This window comes from Delphinapterus leucas, chromosome 5 (assembly GCF_059928025.1).
Source record: "Delphinapterus leucas isolate spDelLeu-1000000601 "Yukka" chromosome 5, BTC_Dleu_Yukka2, whole genome shotgun sequence".
Classification (NCBI taxonomy): domain Eukaryota; kingdom Metazoa; phylum Chordata; class Mammalia; order Artiodactyla; family Monodontidae; genus Delphinapterus; species Delphinapterus leucas.
In genome coordinates, this window is record NC_143133.1 from 39,216,290 (window position 1) to 39,236,224 (window position 19,935).

The 19,935-nt window shown below is 38.5% G+C and overlaps 1 long non-coding RNA gene across 11 annotated transcripts in view; it reads left to right on the forward strand.

Moving 5' to 3' along the window:
• The window catches only part of LOC149749119 (uncharacterized), a 145,247-nt gene extending 125,626 nt beyond the window's left edge, over positions 1-19,621 (forward strand). For all 11 annotated transcript variants that reach the window (XR_016393235.1, XR_016393238.1, XR_016393236.1 and 8 more), the window contains one exon: positions 1-19,621. This exon is cut by the window's left edge. This is a non-coding gene — a long non-coding RNA (uncharacterized LOC149749119).
• The last annotated feature ends 314 nt before the right edge of the window (positions 19,622-19,935 follow it).

Consider the following 19,935-nt stretch of genomic DNA (forward strand, 5'->3'; position numbering starts at 1 on the left):
TGATCTTGAATTTCCCAGCTTCCAGAACTGAAAGAAAATAAATTTCTGTTGGTTAATCTACCCAGTCTGTGGTATTTTGTTATAGCAGCCCAAGCTGACAAGACAGTGATCCACTGCCCCAGTCTGCACTGAGGAGTCCAGGTCTCCAGTTGTTTTGGTTGCACTGAGGTTTTAGTCACTTGGGAGACAATTCAGTGAGGAAGCAGTTGTGGAAGTCCACAGAAGACATGGTAATTTGTTTAGAGTGGAGTGAGTTAGCAATTTAGTATATATTTTGAGGTTAGAATAGACAAACTTTGCTGATAGTTTGGATATGGTCTGAGAGAAAAGAGTCAAAGCTCCAAGCTTTGCCCTAAGTTTTTTGTTTGTTTGCTGGAATGGATTGCCATTTACCGAGCCGGGGAAAATGGGAGGATGATCAGGTTATGAAGAGAAAAGTCTAGAGATCTTTTGGAAGTGGAGAGATTAAAGAAGAGAGATACTCATGAGACATAAGGAGAGAAGTCATATAGGTAGCTGGATGTCCGTGTGTGGAATACAACCCCCTCTCCAAATTCTCAAAACCTGCCAAGGACAGTGCAAAGGCATGGAGAGCCCTGGTCTTACCAATGAGTGGATTTTAAAGAGGTCTTGAGGATGTGTGCTTCTCAAGGGAAGAAGAAAGGAAATAGGTTTGGAGGTGTGAAAGGGCATGAGCAGATTAAGAATTGATATTTGTGATAAAGTTACAGCATGAAGAGTTTGATCCTGAACTTGGATTATCACTGTCTTTTCATAAAATCACACCATTAATTAATTACTTAATTCAACAAATATTGATTGACTGCTTATGGTATGCCAATTCCTAAAGATACAGATTTAATTTGAGTAAGTTCTAGAATCCTCTTTACCACCTAAGATTATTTCATGACAAAAGGTTATAATTTTACACTATTTCTTATTTTTATCATAGAACCAAAATTCAAATATATTGATTACAAGCGTTTATTATTCTACAGAAAATGATCACAGCTGTCCATCCTAAAGCTGAATAACCCCAGTGTTAAAGAAAATGCTATTTCTGAAGACATCGATTAGAAGGGTATTATTTATTGGGGTCAGTTCAGCTTAGCCCACTGAACAACTAGTGTTTTCCAGAGTCCCATGCACTATTTTACAGATGTTCTGTCCATATCAGTCACACTGTGAATGTCAGTGTTCTCTATCATTGGAGGTGTTCAGGCTTGCCTAGGCTGGATACCTTGTAGGAATCTATGGCAATTTGGTATAAACATTGGAAACCCAGAATGACCCCAAGGCATTATGCTAAGTGAAATAAGTCAGACAAAGAAAGACAAATACTGTATGATATCCCTTGTGGAATCTAAAAAAACACAACAAACTAGTGAATAAAACAAAAAATAAACAGACTAACAGATATAGAGAACAAACTAGTGATTACCAGTGGGGAGTGATTACCAGTGGGGGGGAGTAAGGGGGATAAAAGGGTTATTATGGGATTATATGAAATCATGTGTGTGAAACTTTTGAAAATTGTAAGCATGACAGAATTTAAAGAAAGTTTCATTCAATGAAAAATAAATAAATGAATAAATAAAAATAAATTTATTGTGATTTCCAATAAACAAGATAAAATAAAGAATGACCCCATGATTCAAGCATCAGAATTAGGCTGATGGTTTTGCCATTCTTGAGACTGAGCTATGTGGGTAGACAAAGGGAGGGTGAAAATGATGTGTTGACATAATAGCATTTCAAATTTGAAGCCCTTTGGGGTAACTAACTGGAAAGACCTCGTTGGCATTTGGATGTGCAATTCTCAAGTTCAAGGTTGGTGATAAGGAATACCAGAAAGCAATGGAATCACTCATAGGAAGCTTGTGAAAAGAAAAAAAAAAATGAAGGTGAGGAATAGAGTTCTGGGAACTATCAACCTCTCAAGAACAGGGAGAGTAGAAGCATCCCATGGTTGGTGAAGGAGGCATTCTATGCCTTTTCCACCTCTCATTTAGTGACAACAGCATCTTGAAATGAGTATCACGAACCAATTTACAGATGAGAACATATTAGCTCAGAAATCTTATGGGACTTGTCCAGGGTCATAAAGCTAGTGAACAGTAGCCTCAGCATTTACCCTTGCTCTCAGGAAAAATATTAATACATCAATCCTTGTATTTCCATTTGTCAACCCTGACTGTCACAAAGCCTTTTCTTCTATCTGAAAGCTGAATTTCTCTCACTTCTAGTAAGTTTTTTTCCCTTTCTTATTTTTGCCCCTCCCCAGACAGAAGGTGATTTTTCAGGATGAGAGACGTTATTTTTAATTTAGACTGGAGAATTCTCGAAGGCACAAAATGGGCCAGTGATATAAGTGAGGGAGTAGCATACACACAGCACACATGCTACCCTGCTCCTCTCCGCATAGCTGCAGACCAGCTCTTCCTTTGATATCAGTATTTCATATGGTTAAATTCAGGTAGGCACCATGTCACTTCCAGCAGAGAGCAGTTGTACCATCCACATCTCCCAGTTATAGGAGAATGTCTTATAGCTCAAAATCATGGATTTTTAGTGGACAGACATGTTCAAACCTGGATTCACCACTAGTATCTGTGTATCCTTGGGAAATTTTACAAACCTCACCAAAACTTATTTTCCTTATCCTCAAAATGAAGAAATAACCTATAACTAAAATGTTATTTATTAACAATAATGTTTGTAAAGTTACTGGTACAGTGTCTGGCTCAGAGCAGGCACTCAAGCAATATAATCTATATATTTTTTAAAAAAGACAATGACTAAATATAAAAATCAGCAGTTCTGGAGGTGAAATGATCCATTCAGTTTTTCTTCCTAGAACTGAGGCTATAAGCAGATTAATGATAGAATGAAAAGCCCAAATGAGTCCTAGGTAAATGTTGCCACACTTTTCCCAGTTCTAATAGTTGTAGGTCCAAGCTGTGATGAGGCTTTGATGTAGGCAAATGAGGGAGAGGTTACAGGAAGTGAAGATGCATCACATTTTCTGGAAACTGCATAGTTAAAGGAGAAAAACTCTGTGCTGTTTGATATAGGTCAAGCATAAAATTTCAAGGTTAATTAGAGTTATATATATATATAATATGAAAGTCAGGCTACTGCAAAACTAAAAACTCTCTCTAAGCACAAATTTACTGAACACCTATTATTTAAATTAGCTGTTTAAAAAATGTTAAAACTGGAATATTCTGTAGAGACCATCTAAACAGTGCTAAGATGGCCTCAACTGAAACACTCTTATCAATATGGGTAGGATAATTCTTCATATCCCAGAGTGTTGCTTACATTGTAGAATGGTTAATATTCCCAGTCTCACCTACTAAATGCCATGCCGATGTGACAATAAAAATGCCTCCCCACTTTCTATATGCCCCCTGGGGCTCAATAACACACCCACATGAGGATCTTGCTCTCTCTGACCCTTATTTTTCAGATGAGGTAAGGAGATTCAGAAAAAGAAAATGTCTGACTCAAGGTCAAACAAGTATTTCCTCTTGTTCTTAAAGCTTGGACCAGGAAGCTTTTCAATTTCACTGCTATATCAAGTCTTAGCAAGTACATTAAATTATTAAATTCTTTGATCAAATCAAATTTCTCTTTGAAAATCGGAAACTTGGAATCCATCAGATGCAACCTCCTCGTTTGGCCAATGAGAAAATGAAGCACAGGGAAAAGGATAACTTGATGGATTAAATTCAGTCTCTGGGAGAATGGTGATAACTCCAGCCATTGCTGACAGACGGATACCTCAGTGAAGCTGGTTTATGATAACGTGTTAATGGAGTTGACAGTGACACTGGAGAAATACAAGGCCTACGTAACCATATGATTCTAGTCTGGAGGAAAGGGTTGGTAATAGTGGCAGAAATGAGGATGTTGTCAGGAGGGGGACAGCATTTTGCATAGAAAGAAGTATAGTTGATACCAAACTGATATCCAAAGACCAAAAAGATGAATTTGAGGGCAGCATCTCTGGTATTCAAACATTTATTCACTGACTTAATATTAACAGTAGTAATTATGGTAACTGTCATTTTTCAATATCTTACTGTATGCCAGGAACATTGTCTTTCGAGTTTGTGTAATTCTCATTCCGTCCATATTACAGCTCTGGTTTTTCGGTAGGTAAACTGAGATTCAGGGAAATTCAGTAACTGTTTGAAGTCACACAGAGAGTGTCAGCAGAATATGAACACTCAACAAATAGGTATAGAATTTTTTCTATATGTCACTCTCCGGAACACCTGTTAGGGATATACAGTTAAGAAAAGATCCTTGCTTTTGGGGACTTGGGCCCAGTGGGAAGGTTACTGTGAAGCAGACATTCTTGCCGTGGATTAAGAGGGCTCACTGAATGATGGAGGCTGGGTGATGACAGAAAGAGATTTCAGGAAAGTTTTCCTCCAGGACTCCTGCATTAGCTTAAGCTTGAAGAGTGAGTAGACATTTGTCAGAGAAAGGGGGAATTAGGGTAATGAAAAGCTGGTGCAGGGAGAAAGCCAGAACTTCTTAGGATGGGTGAAGACCCAGCAGCCAGAAACAAGGCTCCTTTGTGGAACTATAGCTTTAATACTTAAAGCATGAGCCACTTGTTTCCATCGCAGAGCTTGGATATACTTTCCCCTGCCCAGGTGACTCCAAGATAAACAGCCTTCTGGAACAAGGCCTCAGGAACAAAGGAGACACGAGCAGTGTGGGTGAATAGAGGGAACCAGGGCTATAGGGTCATGCACCTTGGTTGTGAGTCACCTCAGGGCTCTGCCTCCCTTGGTTCTTTAAATATCTGGGAGCTGGAGTACCACGCAGAGGGTCAGAGATGGGAAGCAGGCAAAGTAGCGTGTTCTTATCCAAGAGTTTACCTGGCCTCTTCTTTTCTGGGCATTTTCTGCCATTTAAAAATTGTTCCTTCTCCTCTGCCCTCTCTCACTTCCACTCTTTTTCTGGCTACCTTGTCCCCATTCATGAATCTATCTGGGTGTCTATGCTTATCCATTCTGTCCTTCCATCAGAGTTTAAGCACTGGATCTGCCACTTCCTGACTGTGTAATCCTCAGAAATCACTTCACTTCTCTGGGCTTCTGTTTCCTCATGTGTAAAACGGGAAGTCTCTCTCGTGGAGGGCGGAGGATCACATTTGAGATGTGAGAGCTTGCTGCAAGCTGTAATGGGACACACAAATAGCTTTTGTGATCAATATCATCATCCTGAGTTGATAGTTAAGGATAACCATACCTCTTAGAGTTCCTAAGTTTTGTCGCTTCCTGTGTGTAACTGTGAAGAAATACAGTTATTTGCATTCAAATACAAGTTTAAATCCCTCCCGTCCAAAAGCGATAATAACTACCCCAAATGAATTATACATTTTCTAATTTTAAAAGGCTGTTTTATGGAAATGAGGTTATTTGTGCTGCATGGTATGTTCTTGTTGTATCAGTGCAAATGCCAAAGGGTGTGATTTATCCAGATGACACCACCGATGGGAGGAAAATCTAGGGGCCTGGTTTGTATCACATTCTAAATACCCTGTAAATGTATCACCTGCAAAGCCCCTCATGAGGAGGAAAGAGTAATAACCATTGTGGGGATTTCATATTTTTTCTGCTGAGCTTGGTGACAACAATTTGCTCTCGTTAACCAGTGTGGAATGAGTGGTAAATCCAGAAGAAATGTGATCTCATTTTCAAAGATTCAATGGGAGCTGATTTGTATGTACAGTCCAATATAACTTTGTGAATGTGAGTCTTACGCTGGGTTTATAGTCACAGTTCCCCAAATCTGAGTGTGTAAATCCAATTTGCATGTTCAATTACATCCATTTGAAAAACACTCTTTAATAAAATTGCCATGTTAGTTTTCAGAGTCAGTGACAATGACCACCACTTGCAGTCGTGGCTGGCAGGAATGGCTGTCATTACTAGGGTGTACTGTACTGACTTTGAGGCCAGTAAGAAAATGCCTACAAAGCCTGCAGTTACTCCTTGGTCTCAGTCACACACTCAGTATCTGTGGGTTGGGGGGAAGAGGATGGGGCGGGAGCGGGGCTGTAGCAGAAGTTTCCTGAAAACTTTCTCATTATTCATTGATGAATAATGCCCTTTCAGATGTAAAATAATCCCTAGGGAAGAAAAAAGGCTACAGAAAAATACAAAATGCTAATGATGCTTTTCCCATGAAGTGTAAATAAGCACAGATTTTTTTTCTTGTAAGAAAAAGGGGGAAAAACAAAAACAACTTCCTCTGGGAACCAACTTATAATATATCTTGTGTGACATTTAGAAGTCGCTTCAGTTCTTGGGGTTTGCATATTTTAATAGTAAAATTAGGAGTTTGTACTAGTGATGCTCAAAGCATAGCAAAGGAGCCCCTTTCTTTTTGAATGAGGATTGGAGCCCCCATGAATAAAATGAAGAGAACCAGTATTTAACTAGTAAAATTTACTTAATAACATTGATAATGTTTGCTTATTTTAATATCAATCAATAGGAGAAAAGAGGCAATTCTAATAAATGCAACAGCTATAAATGTGCACCTTTTGGCCAAATTGTGATACAAACTAGACGGGACAACATGACCCATGATTGAGGTCAAAATTTTGCTCTTACTTCCCAGCCCTAATATGAATCTTGAACCTGCACATTCAGATGACTTTAAAAGAAAGTCACCCAGATCTGTGGAGCAGATGGTTATGGAGATGTTGTGGAGTGTCTCTGGAACTCAGAGATGGTCATAGAGGCCTGACCATCTGGAAGGCATACTTTGGGCCCTGTCCAGGTATATTTACTACACGGGAGAGGGAAGTCCTTCCTGCACAGGTATAAGAAGTGAACAAAGAGGATGAGAGGATACCATGATGACCCCAATAAGGCAGAGCCTTCCGACACAGAAAAGTCCGTGCTCACTGGCACACTATAGCCAAGGTGGTAACCCTCTCCACCCATCAAGTAAAACTTAGAGAACATCAATCTTGCATTTCCTCCTCCAATACAAGTGTCTAGTGTGGGAATGGTGAGTACAAGGACCATGATACTCTTTCCAATACCCCTTGAATCAGCAGAGCAGTCATGATGCTTTCTGATTCTTCCTTTGCTCTCCAAATCAAAGCACTTGAGAGTGAAATGGAACATTACTGTTAATAAATCTAGGGCAAGGGCACAAAAAAGAACTGTTTTTAGCAAACCAGGATTCTGCCCCCTTAATATGATGTTTTTCACAATCTCAAGGACTCTGTGCTCCCTCCAGTGACACCCCAAAATGGCACTCTTCATGTCCTCATATTTCCTACCAACTGCAGTTTCTTCTGGGATCATTTTTCCCTGGTACCCCTTACAGTGAAAGGGATTTACTAGGTTCTCAGCAAATAGTTATTGAACTGAACAGAAAATTTTCATCCCCTACACAAAGATGCTATCTTCTACCGCTACTTAACTGTGTGTTATAAACCTTGGTTGCCTTGTATGTACAAATGAAAATTGCGGTATGTCTCCTGAGAAAAACAGTCAGGCCCATTTTCCAGACTCCTAAAGTTTATTATATGGCTGCTGCTTTTCCTTTTCTTCTTCTTCCTCCCTCCTCCTCCTCCTACACTTTCTCTTCTTTTCTTAATCTATCTCCTTCTCCTTCTTTCTATTCCTATTCTTAATCTAAAATTTTAGCAGTCGAGTCAGGCAATGAATGATTTCATTTGGGTAATACAAGAGTGATCCAGAAATCCACAATATGATTATAAGGATAATTGTGATTTGTAATGATGTGATAAAGTAGTAATTTTTCAAAATTCTCACACATTTCTTTCCATAGCCCTTTCTTTCTGGATCCTGTGTGTAACTTTGATTACCTATTTTATAATACTAAGGCACCCACTCAGGCATTTTTATCCCTGGGAGAGATCTATGTCTTGACTTGGCCATAAATCAAACACTGAGGTATCACACTAGGACTGCTATATAGGTACCAAGCACAGATAAAAGAAAGTTGCATCAACTTTGCTTTGCCCAGGAGTTTCTTTTCTTAGATTTCATAATCATTGTATCGTTCAGAGTTCTTGGTTGCAGAAAACAGAATTCACCCCAGTTTGTGTAAACAGCAAGATTATCTATAAAGGGACATGAATAGCTCACTGAATTATTAAGGGGACTGAAGAAACAGAATCTAGGCTGAGCTTCCAAGAGTGCTTCCAGAGCCATTCTGCAGAACTGGACCACCAAGGAAAGGGCTGCACTTGCTTGATTAGAGAAGCTGCTGAAACAGGATGTTGCTGCTACAACGACTAACTGTAGAATGGTACCACTCTATCACAGGAGATGGAGAGGGAGATGAGGAAATGCAGGACTAAAAACACAAAAATACTGGGGGGAACTAACTATAAAAATGTCAAAATTGTCTAATTTCAGGTGTTCTGTGATACTTGTTTTATCTCCTACCCCTTTTCACATTGCAGAACTCCAGCTGAGGATCCTGCCCTACTTATCTGTATGTCCCTTTCTATTAGCCATCCTTCTGCCTCCCTTACCTCAACACCATGCTTAGCTCAGCTCCCTGTCTTTGTGTGACCTGGTCCACTCTATTGAAATCTTTCTGTCTCTCTCTTTTTCTTTCTCTCTGTGTCTCTGTCTCATCTCTGTCTCTTTCTTTGGTATCCAACTCCATTTTATGGCACCAAGTAGTTTTTTTTGTTTTGTTTTGTTTTGTTTTTTTGTGGTACACGAGCCTCTCACTGCTGTGGTCTCTCCCGTTGTGGAGCACAAGCTCCGGACGCGCAGGCCCAGCGGCCATGACCCACAGGCCCAGCCGCTCCGCGGCATGTGGGATCTTCCCAGACCGGGTCACGAACCCGTGTCCCCTGCATCGGCAGGTGGACTCTCAACCACTGCGCCACCAGGGAAGCCCAGCGCCAAGTAGTTTTAAAAGAGGGAACTGAATCATCATAAACTGCCCTAGAGAAATCTAATCATGGTTTTAGCCTCACATCTAACTTTGGTATATTTGCCTAGAACATTACTCTATCAGGCATACCCATTCTTTATCCTGGATTCTTCGGAGATGCCAACTTTCATCCACCAACTTGTCCTTCCCATACTGCTAGTATAGCCAAATGAAAGGCAGCTAGCAATCTAGGGCATCCTGGGTTACTTTTGCCATCAATTAACTTCACCAATTCACCTTTGCCAGCCAGGCAATTTCAGGCTAAAATCAGGCTCTTTGAATTCTATGATTCATTATGAATTTTCACTTACAACATGCTCCTAATTCTTTTGGCTTCTGGTCTGAGTTATTTGCTACTGTATAAAACCAGGTGGACCTTTAGGCCTGACATTTGGCCCTGGTTCTGCAGCTCTGAACTTTGACTCCCTTCTTGACTACAATTAATTTTTCATCACTTGATTGTGCTTCTTTCTACCCTTATAGAGTACTTTAGATTACTAGCTCACCCTGCCCAGTCAGGCCAGTCTGTTCACTATACCTTAACTGACTTGTTATCTTAATCCATCTACAATCCCAGATATCTTCCTGATAGAGTCAACCCAGAACACCCTAGCCTATAAGAGAAATATTACCAATGCTTCCTCTAAGCATGGTTAACTTAAATGAGCTTTAAGACCTCACTCAAATAGTATCTTTTCCAAGGGCTTACAAGATTACCCTATTTAAATTGCTAAGATCTCCCCCAGCACTCCTGATGACCTTTACCCTGGTCTACATTTTCTTTTTCCCCTATTATTTATTGCTTTCTAATATATGATATAATTTTATGTATTTATTACGTCAAAATTTTCTGTCCTACCCTACTGGAATATGACACCATGAGGTCAAGGTTCACTCTTGTATTCCAAGAGCATAGAATAATGCCTGGCACATAACAGGCAGATAATACATACTTGTTCAGTGATTGAAGGGTATATCTACAGTTCTGGTCTGAGTCTTTCTCTTTGAGCTAAATGGTGGCTTCTGTTTCTTCTTTGAAATTTGTGAGTCTCCTTGTAGAAACTGATGATCAAGAAGATGAATAAAAAGCATGTGATAAAAGTTTATGTCAAACTTCTCTGCTATATTAAGTAAAATAATGAATGCCTGCAATTCTCAAAGACTATTGGAAGGAACTTAAATTAAATAGTGGAAGATTAACCAGACATGACTTGTGTAGACTTGCCTATAAATGAGCAAGAAAATTCTACTCTGTACAAATGGTGTCTTTTCCACCCTGAGATTTGACCAGGCATAAAATAGTTTCTCTAGGTTAGAAAATTTGGGGTTCACATTAATATAATGCTACCATAAATTACTACTTTTCTTCTCTACCTTCTTTCAAGTATATACTCCATTTTATTTAGTTTGAATGAAGATTTCTTTAAGCAATTTAAGAGAATAAAACGAAAATAAAGGAGTCAAAATATTTACAAGAAGATTAGCAACCAAAGAATGTGTACTTACCTGTTGACAGTCTCCCCTGTCCTCCAGCGGCATAGCAGGAAAAACACTGTGTTTTATTCATTTATTAGTTGGGCAAGGTAATTAAATTATGTGGGACACAGGCTCCTCACCTGCAAAATGGGAGCAATAATAGCCCATTAAGTTACTGAGTGGGATAAATGAGGATACATATAGGAAACTCCTGGTACACCATCTGTTACATAATGTACAGTAAAAAAAAAAAATGTTAGTGAATACTGCTTCTGGATTTGAGTGTCAGATGCTCATCATTCAATTTAAGCCTCATTGTGTGTCTCACAAATTTGACCTATGGGCTTGCTCTACCCATGAGGTCTCCCTCAAAGTTCTCCAAAATCATATTCACATTAATCACCTTCATCTCTCACCATTCTTTGTCTTGTTGCTTTATGTTAACTTAAAATCTTCCTATTTCTTTTTCTATTTTTTTCTTTTATTTTGTTTCAGGGGGTCATCAGAGACTTGTGTTCATAAAGCAAAACAAAAAAAAAAATTATTGTACGCACCCATCCAGGCTTAGCAGGATAGAATGCCATGATCCTTTGGTCATGGCTGTCACTGGCCTGGCACAGGTAGAGGTGAACACATGCAGGACATTGGCCAACATAGACTAGGATGAGATAGACGTAAAGGGAAGAGGAGAGAGATGTCATGAAGAGAGATTTCAGATGAGGAGAACCTAAAAACCGTTGTGAATAGTCAAGAAAAGATATTGCATTCAAAGTGATGAGAGACCAGTTTGATTATAGAGAGGATTTATGCTGGGGAGAAATCGATTGTACATTGGGAGGAGTAAGGAAATGGTAGATTTATGGGGCATGTGAATATTAGATAAAGAGGATGATATTAGCTGCAAATAGAAAGGTCCATTTTTAAATCACTCTGTGAATGGAATAAGAAGATGGAGAAAAACTCATCTTTTACTTAAGACAGTCTATAAAAGCTAAGAGCAGAGAATGGGTATTGACAAAATTAATGAGTTCTCTCCCCACCAGTCCCTTAGCTCTTTGACTCAGACAAGGAACCAAATGTGTCCCAGGGAACTGAGGCCTGAGGAATAAGAAGAGAGACTCTGACCTTGTCAAAATGCATTTCTGTCTGAATTGGGGCAAGGCTATTTATCTTGTGAGATAATCTCTGCTCAGGGTATGAATATTTCTTTCTTTGTGAATGTTGGTGACTACATCCTTTCAGAGACAACTCCCCAAAGATGTCATTCTCTGAACAGAGAAAGAGTTGTTTTCACATACAGTACTGTACGTTCTGAGTCTGTTCAGAAGAATTTAAATAAATCTTGACAGAGTTTCAGAAACCTCTGTCAATTAAAATGACAACCTATTCTCTTAAATCCACAGGCTCATAAACAAGGACTGGTTTGTTTTAATCCAACAAAAGATTCGCTATCCTTTCCCAGTGTAAAAGTCACTGGGACTTTAGAATGCAATAATAATTGTTCTTTCTAACTTCAGACAGTGGCTTGTTTTCAATTTTTAGCAGCATACCACAGACATCTATTAAGACATTAGCATGCAAGCTTCATTATATATTGTTTTTATGGTTAAAATTTAAAAACAAACAATGAAAAAAGCCACCCTCCTGTGATATTGGAGTTAGTATTTCCATTTTGCAGACTAAGACAAGACCTTGGAGTTGTTTAATTTTTATCTCCAGAAATAAATACAGAATCAATGTTACTTAAGTCTAACCTTATTTTATTGTTTTATAGTTTAGAAAAAATATCTCTACTTCCTGTTTTCAGAACACATTTGGGGACTGACTTCTTTTCTTTCCTTAGCAAACACTGTACTTGATGTCTGGAATAATTCTTCACTTCTCTGTCTTTCTAAATCTTACCCATACCCCAAGGATAACCTGGATTGTCAACTTGTAAAAATTGTCTTGGTTTACCCAGGTGAATACTGTCGCCTTCGCCTCAGGACTCTTCAAGGCTCACTGGGAACCTTTCATTTCCTACCTTTTATGTGCAATGATTTGGATACTTATTTAGTCTGCCCAAATAGATTATAAGCAACTCCCAAACAGGGACCAGGCAACACCTTATTTTATAGGTTGAGTTGCATTCCACCCCCCAAATACTAATGTTGAAATCTTAACCCCCAGTACCTGAGAGTGCAAACTTATTTGGAAATAGTGTCATTGAAGATGTAATTAGCTAAGTTAAGATGAGGTCCTGCTAGGGGAGAGTGAGCTCCTAATTCAACAAACTGATTAGTGTCCTTATAAAAAGGAGAAATTTGGAAACAGACATGCACACAAGAAGAATATCATTTGAACGCAAAGAAGAACATCGGAATGATGAGTCTATAAGCTAAGCAACGCCAAAGATTGCCAGCCATCCACCAGAACTAGGAGAGAGGGACGGAACAATCACAGTCCTCAGAAGGAATCAAACCTACAAGCTCCTTGACCTTGAACTTCTAGCATCTGGAGCCAAAAAATAATAAATTTCTATTTTTAAGCCACTCACATGTGGTACTTTGTGTGACTGCTGCCCTAGCAAACTAATCCACTTACCATCAAGGTCTTGCAAATTATGACTTTTTATGATATTGAGATTCAAAATAATTGAATATTCTAACAAAATCTGTGATACAAGTAAGATACATGTCACCTTCTCCCTCTGAACCTTAATATCATTAACTTAAAATTATAGCAATAGCAGTGCTTACTTTGTTTTCTTCACTTTTTGTGAGCATTAAGTATGATCACACATATAAGGATGTTTTCTAAGCTGTAAAGCACCAGAAAAAAATGTCAGTTATAACTATTTTTGTAGACAGCTAATACATCTCTGTTGACAGGCTGAATATAGGGAAATTAAATGTGCCTGGTGTGGAAATATATTCAGACACTATCATTAATGATGACCCCAAAAAACACTGATCCTGAGAACTTTCACCTAGTGAAGGCTATTTTATGCAAATACACTCAAGTACTGTGTCTAAAAGGGCTTAAGGTCGTATTCATTTAGCTTACATGCTCTAAACGTTGATACTCCAAGTATGGTCCTCTGATCAGCACTGTCCATGTCACTAGGGCTCTTGGTAGAAATGCAGAATCCCAGACCCACCCTAGACTTGCTGAATCAGAATCTGTATCTAACAAGATCTCCAGGTGATTTGTATGCAAGTTAAACTTTGAGAACTGCTCTAAAATGCATTTGCTGTATAACTCATATTCCTAGAACATAAACAAATGCAGTAATTAGTGAACATTCTTTCAACCACGACATGCAATATTGGATAAAGCCCAAGCTTTAGCATTTGATAGATCTGATTTTTAATCTCATATCCATCATGTAGTTACTTAACATGGCATGGACTCAAACAAGTTGATTTATCTCATGACAGCTTAGCTTCCTAGCCTGTAAAAGGGACTAATAGTACTTAACTTGCATGGTTCTAGAAGATGACTAGAGATAGTGTATGTAAACCAGTAGGCATATATCAGGTACCCAAAAAACCCTTGGGATTCTATGCTGCTGACAAGTGCCTATTCTGGCACTTTATTTCTTATTAGTTAATCACTGTAGAGGACGAAATCAGATTTTCCAGGGGATGAGGGATCTCAAAGGGAGCGAAGGACTTTCATTTGTGGATTTCCTCCTGGAGCATCTACTTTATGACTTAAAGAGCTAGAGGGATTTGATGCTCACTGTGACTGTGCCATTATCCTCTAGAGGAAGTCTTTGAGGTTTTCTGCACCACCATCCTTCCTTTGGGGAGATGGCATATGTTGCACCAACACCTCCTCTGTCTCAGATGTCATGGCACCACCAGCAGAAAGCAACACTTGAGTAGAGTTCTCCATGGGAAGCACCTCTTGGAGATGCAACCAGTTCTGGCATCATTGAGCAGAAGTATGTCATTCCTGCAGAGACTGTTGTCACTTCATTTTATTATTTTGATCTTTTGAGCGTCTTTTCAATGCCAACCAAAGTCAACGCATTCTTCTGGGAGAAGCCATCAGTGCACTGGTAATGAGCTGTGAAGGGAGGCCCTGTCATTGGCATAAGCTCCGGGGAAACAGAGGCACTTTGTTCCCGAAACTCACATGGTGTGACCCGCTCAGTGTGTGAAATGCTAATATTTTGCTTCGTGCTTGTCTCCCAGTGCCACTGCCAGCACTAAGTAAGCTTCTGGGGAGTTTGCTGTACATTTTGTGAAAACTGCATGGAGCCAAGCCAGATGTCAATGTGTGAATCAGAGCACTTCTCTAGAATTCGTGACTGTTCACTTTATTCTTTACCAACTCCATAGAAACTAAAATATGTATGTTTGGAGAGGATGAGTTTTGCTTTCTTGTCCTCAGTCAGATGGTAATATCATGTGGCACGTGGAGGATGGTGGCAGTCAATAACTACTTTCTCTTCCATCATATCAATTACCTCCTTAAAGTCCACTAGATCCCCCCACCCTCCAGAGGTTAGTTAGTTTCAATTTTCCCAATGAATACAGAGGCATCAGTCTTTTCTATTCTTCTGTTTTCAAGATTTGGCAATTCTCTATTTTTTCTCTTTTTTTCCTTTTATTTTTTTCTATATTTCACTGAAATAAAGGTGATCTCTAGATTTAAGGACTATGATATAAAGAAATATATTTACTTATATATAATTTAAAGGTAAATAGATGCATTTATTTATTTAATATGTATTTAGTATCTTCATAATGTAATTATGTATGAATTCTATAGTATACAAATATTACATGTAATATTGATATTTTAAAATACAGATGTAATATATAAGTACATATGATTATATATTCTACAATATATAAATATATAAATGACTATAAAATTATATTACATATTATGTATCTATATATAAATGTATTATGTACTTATATATCAATATTATAGAAAAATCTTTATATTAGCAACTGACATGGTATATGGCAAATACTTAGGTCTCTCCTTGTCTACTCTACCCTTTACAAAGCGATATGTTTTAACAAATCCCCTACATGGGATACATATTATTTTCACCATTTTGGAGAAATAGATACGGAACAAGTAACTGGGATGGAGGGGAGGCAGACTGGATTGAGGGTGCTGAGACCTAGAAGTAGGTAAGTCCTCCAAAGAGAAAAAGAGCTGCTCCATGAGCAGTCCAAGAGGAGAAAAACAGCAGGAACTGTAGCTCTTTTGTTGTTTGTTTGTTTAACCATTAAGAAGAGCCATCCAATCACAAAGTAGAATAGCCAAATACTATCACAACTGGAAACAGGCAGTTAGTTACCACACTCACTGTGATGGAGGTAATGGGAGGAAGCTATTGAAATGAGAAGCATAATTTTAAGAACGATGATCCATGAATTTGTAAAGTTCTTTGGCAATTTAAAACAAAATTCAGATATATAAGGAAGTGTACCGTTGTCTGCAAGTTACTTGAAAATGCATCCAAAACCAAGATGGATTGGTGAATGGAGTGATGAATAGATAGGCAGATATGTGGTAAAGCAGGTGTAGTAATAGGTTAATCATAGATTTTAACTATACAGGTGTATAGGTATTTAATGTAAAGTTCTTTCAGCTTTGCCGTATATTTGAAAATTTTATAATAAAAGTTAGGATGAAGTAACTTCACAGACTTGACCTTATGCAATCAACTCTGAAATCCTGGGAGCTAGTTTATCTTCCTCATTTCCTTCTTGGGGAGATCGAGGCTCAAGTAAGTGGTGTGTGTAGTCATACGTGTGGCAAATCTATTGGGACATGGCAGTGAGGTGGAAGGGTTGAAATTCTGACTCCAGGTTGGTTTCCAGCAATGTGTTCTTGAATAGCGCCAGCTTCCATGCTCTGAGCTTCAGTTTTCTCATCTATCAAAGGGTAGAATAATGCCTTTCTCATAAGGTTGTTGTGAACATTAAATGAGATAATCTATGTAAACAGGTAAACTACATACTCGTTTAAAACCCAGATGTGAATCTGGTCCTTCCATTCCAGTCAAAGTAGCCCAAGGCCAAACAAGAAATGAAGATCATTTAGTAGAAGTGAGCTGAGAAGCTAATATTGTTAAATTTTGTATTTCCAGGGCAAATATCAACTACTCTTTATTTTAGTGTCATTCATTCATTCTACAGATATAGGACCCCTTTGTTTTGATTTTTACCGTTTGATGGAGTGAAAAATCATGCCATTTTCTACATTTTTGCTTTTTTTTTTTTGCCCTATCTGCATTATTTCTGCTCTCCTAGTTTGCACATTTAGCGCTTTACAATTAAGTATCAGTAGCAGGTTTTTGTTCCTCTGTTTTCATTTTTATTTAATCTCTTCATGTTAATTAAGATCCAACCCCAAACTGACCTCCTCTTGCTTTATTACTCAGCACTCTAGGCTTCTTCTTCACCTGCCCCTCCAAGCACCACTGCTTGTAGCTAAATGTGATGGAACATCCAGTTTTTATCAAGGATTTTGTTTCACTTCTTCATCAAGTCTTGGTTCCAATGGCTTGAATTCCATTTATAGTAAACGGGAAAAGAAATCTGTCCTAAACTTGCAATACCAGCTCAAATTGCTCATTTAATCTAAAACTGCATCATCTGTGAAATTGCCTTCATCTGCTAAACATGCAGGCTATTTCTATTTCTCCCTCCGCAATGTGTTTCCCCCTTCACTCCTCAGCCGACAGTATCTTTCCCTCCACAATTCATCCTCCCTGCTCCTTTAACACCTTCAGGTCACACTCAGAGAATTTCAGAATCATCTGGGGAGGTGGATGAACAGATTTAAGTCAGGGGGTCTTCATCCAGGATGCACATTAGAATACTTTGAGGAGGTACGTAAACTGGGACCATCCAACTACCAGACACTCTGATTGAATTTATCTGGGTGGTGGTCATATTTTAGTCATCTTAAAAGCTTTCCAGAAGATTTTAACGGACAGGCAAGGTGCATAACCACCAAGTAGGTAAGTCAAATTTCCTAGAAGTGGAGGCAGTCCATGAAATAGCATTTCTAACAAGCATCCCTCCCCTAAGCATTTCATGTGTCTAAAGAATGTGAGATAAGCTGGCTTTGATTATTTCTAAGGTAGAAAAAATGAGTATCTACATGACTGTTGCTGTGAGGATTAATTAGTTTAAAAATCCATGCCAGTAACTTAGAACATACTTTAGTAGTACCCTCCTTATTGTCATTTTTGCTTATGATTTAAAACTTCTTTATTTATCTGGGGAAAAATATCCAAAAGAGATTAATTGATCCAACGTTATAATTAGTTAATTATATAACAAGCACTTGAACTCAGAATTTCTGTCATAGAATCCACTTTTTATTCTTATTTCCACCACACTATGCAATTTATTTGCTTTAAATAGGAAATTGCTATATAAAACAACCCACTGACTTTGGCTATTATGAGAAACTGCAAGCAAGGAATAAGGACATTTCAATACAAATACAAAGTGTCGCATCTTTCTGTCTCTATGCCTGAGCTCATTCTATGATTGGTACGGCTTTCTGTGTTTAGTATAACTTTTCTTTCAGGTTCATTTCAAATGCCACTTCTATATGGCCCCTTTTCTGGTGTTCCAGCTAAGATCTCTCTTTTCTATGATTTCGCAGCACCTTCTAAATTATTATAGCACTTACAAACATGCATTGTATATACTATCTCCCCTACTTCCCTTTGTTGGAAGGGAACTTGCTTTATAAAATTTATGTTTTAAGAATGCAAACGATTTATTGGCCCTGCAAACACAACTAGTAGCTGGGTAACTGACACAATTTTGTTGAATGAATGATTAATAGATAAATGGCTGCTTGGATGGACTTATGAGTAAATCATGGAATACGTTTCTGTTCCTGGGTTTGGTCTTGGGTTATACAGAGTTCCCTAAAGTCATAAGGGAGAGACTTTCAGAGACACAAGCTACTTTTAAAAATGTGTTGGTCTGTGGTTTATCCAACCACTAATTTTAACTGTTTACATGACCATCTACTTCAGAGGATAAAACGTTAGTGCCCCTTAGAATTGCTGAGAGGGACAGTTGGTAAGAAGCAGAGTTCAGATTTTTACACAAGTCATATGTTCTCTTTGGGGTTCATCTTTGAAATGATTTGCTGGAGTTATATAAGTGTTCTTCAAATTGTAATAATGTAGACTTTGAAATTTCATGAGTTGAAATAAGGTTTTTCACTGAAAAAGAATAATGATGAACTTTCTCAATCATAGAAAAAATGCTAATGCACATGATTTTTAAATTTGAATTTCCTTTACTTCTTCCATAATGAAGACAAAGGAAAGACTTGGGAACAGAAGTAAATCAGGTTTCTGGGTTCTTGTTTTTCTCTCATCTGCCATTAATAAGGAATCTAAGTAATTAAAGACTTTTAAAATACAAATGTGTATGAAGAATCCAAACAATAAAGGGGCTGGTGGCACACTTCCTCTGAAACAGGCGTGGTAGACCACAAACTTCTAGGAGAAGTTCTGCTTATAGAAATCACAGCTTCATCTTGACTGTTGCAGTGTGACGGTACAAGTCTATGGTGGCAGCATCAGAGTAGGGCAGCTGGACACTGAGTAAGTGGTAGCATTCTTGTTTCCCAATGGTCTTCAGGAGATCATGGTACTCCCATGTGCCTAAAGGAGACTTGATGTTTCTGAGAGCAAAGGATCAAGGCTAATGAGACTCTAGGGAAGGGCGCTCCAGGGGCATGGACTTATGCGGATGCTCACACAGTATTTCCCCAAAAGTGGTGAGAGACAGCGCAACACAGTGGATACTAATACATGAAAGAGACTGATGTAGTCTTTGCAGGCAAGGATCACCAAGGATGCAGAGGATGCATTGTGTGGACCCAAGGACCTCCTTCAACACACAGCTTCTATGAGGATATAGTATGCTTCTTCTTACACTCTTATGGCATCTTGAAAAGAGGACTGGGGTATGGGGTGGGAGGATGGGGAATCTTAGACTGAGTATTGCTTACAGAGACACTTATATTATTGCATTAGTAAACCTTTGCTAGATTATACTTAATTTAGACCTCCTCCCCAACCTAGACTAGCTGATATTTGAGGGAGGGCTCTAGTGAAAGATCAATCACTTTTAGGCAAACTAAATAACCTACATTTTCTCTGGGTAAACACACACACACACACACACACCTATGCACACACACACACACACACACACACACAATGTCTTCTTAAGCAATTGGCATATGCTACTACTTGTCTATACATACTTAGCACTTAGTTATTTTAAGTTTCATGTTTAATAGTGTTCTGAATAAAACAGCTTAAATCCTGGATGTTCTGGTACCTGACCCTCCCCGCAAAAATGAAAAGAAAGAAAGACTCTCTGAACTAGATAACCTGTGAAGTCCCTCAAGCCTTAACTACGATTTGAGTAATTTTAGTTTATCCTTAAATAAACTTCCAGTTTTCATCAGGCATTCCTATTTTTCTCACTTGAAATT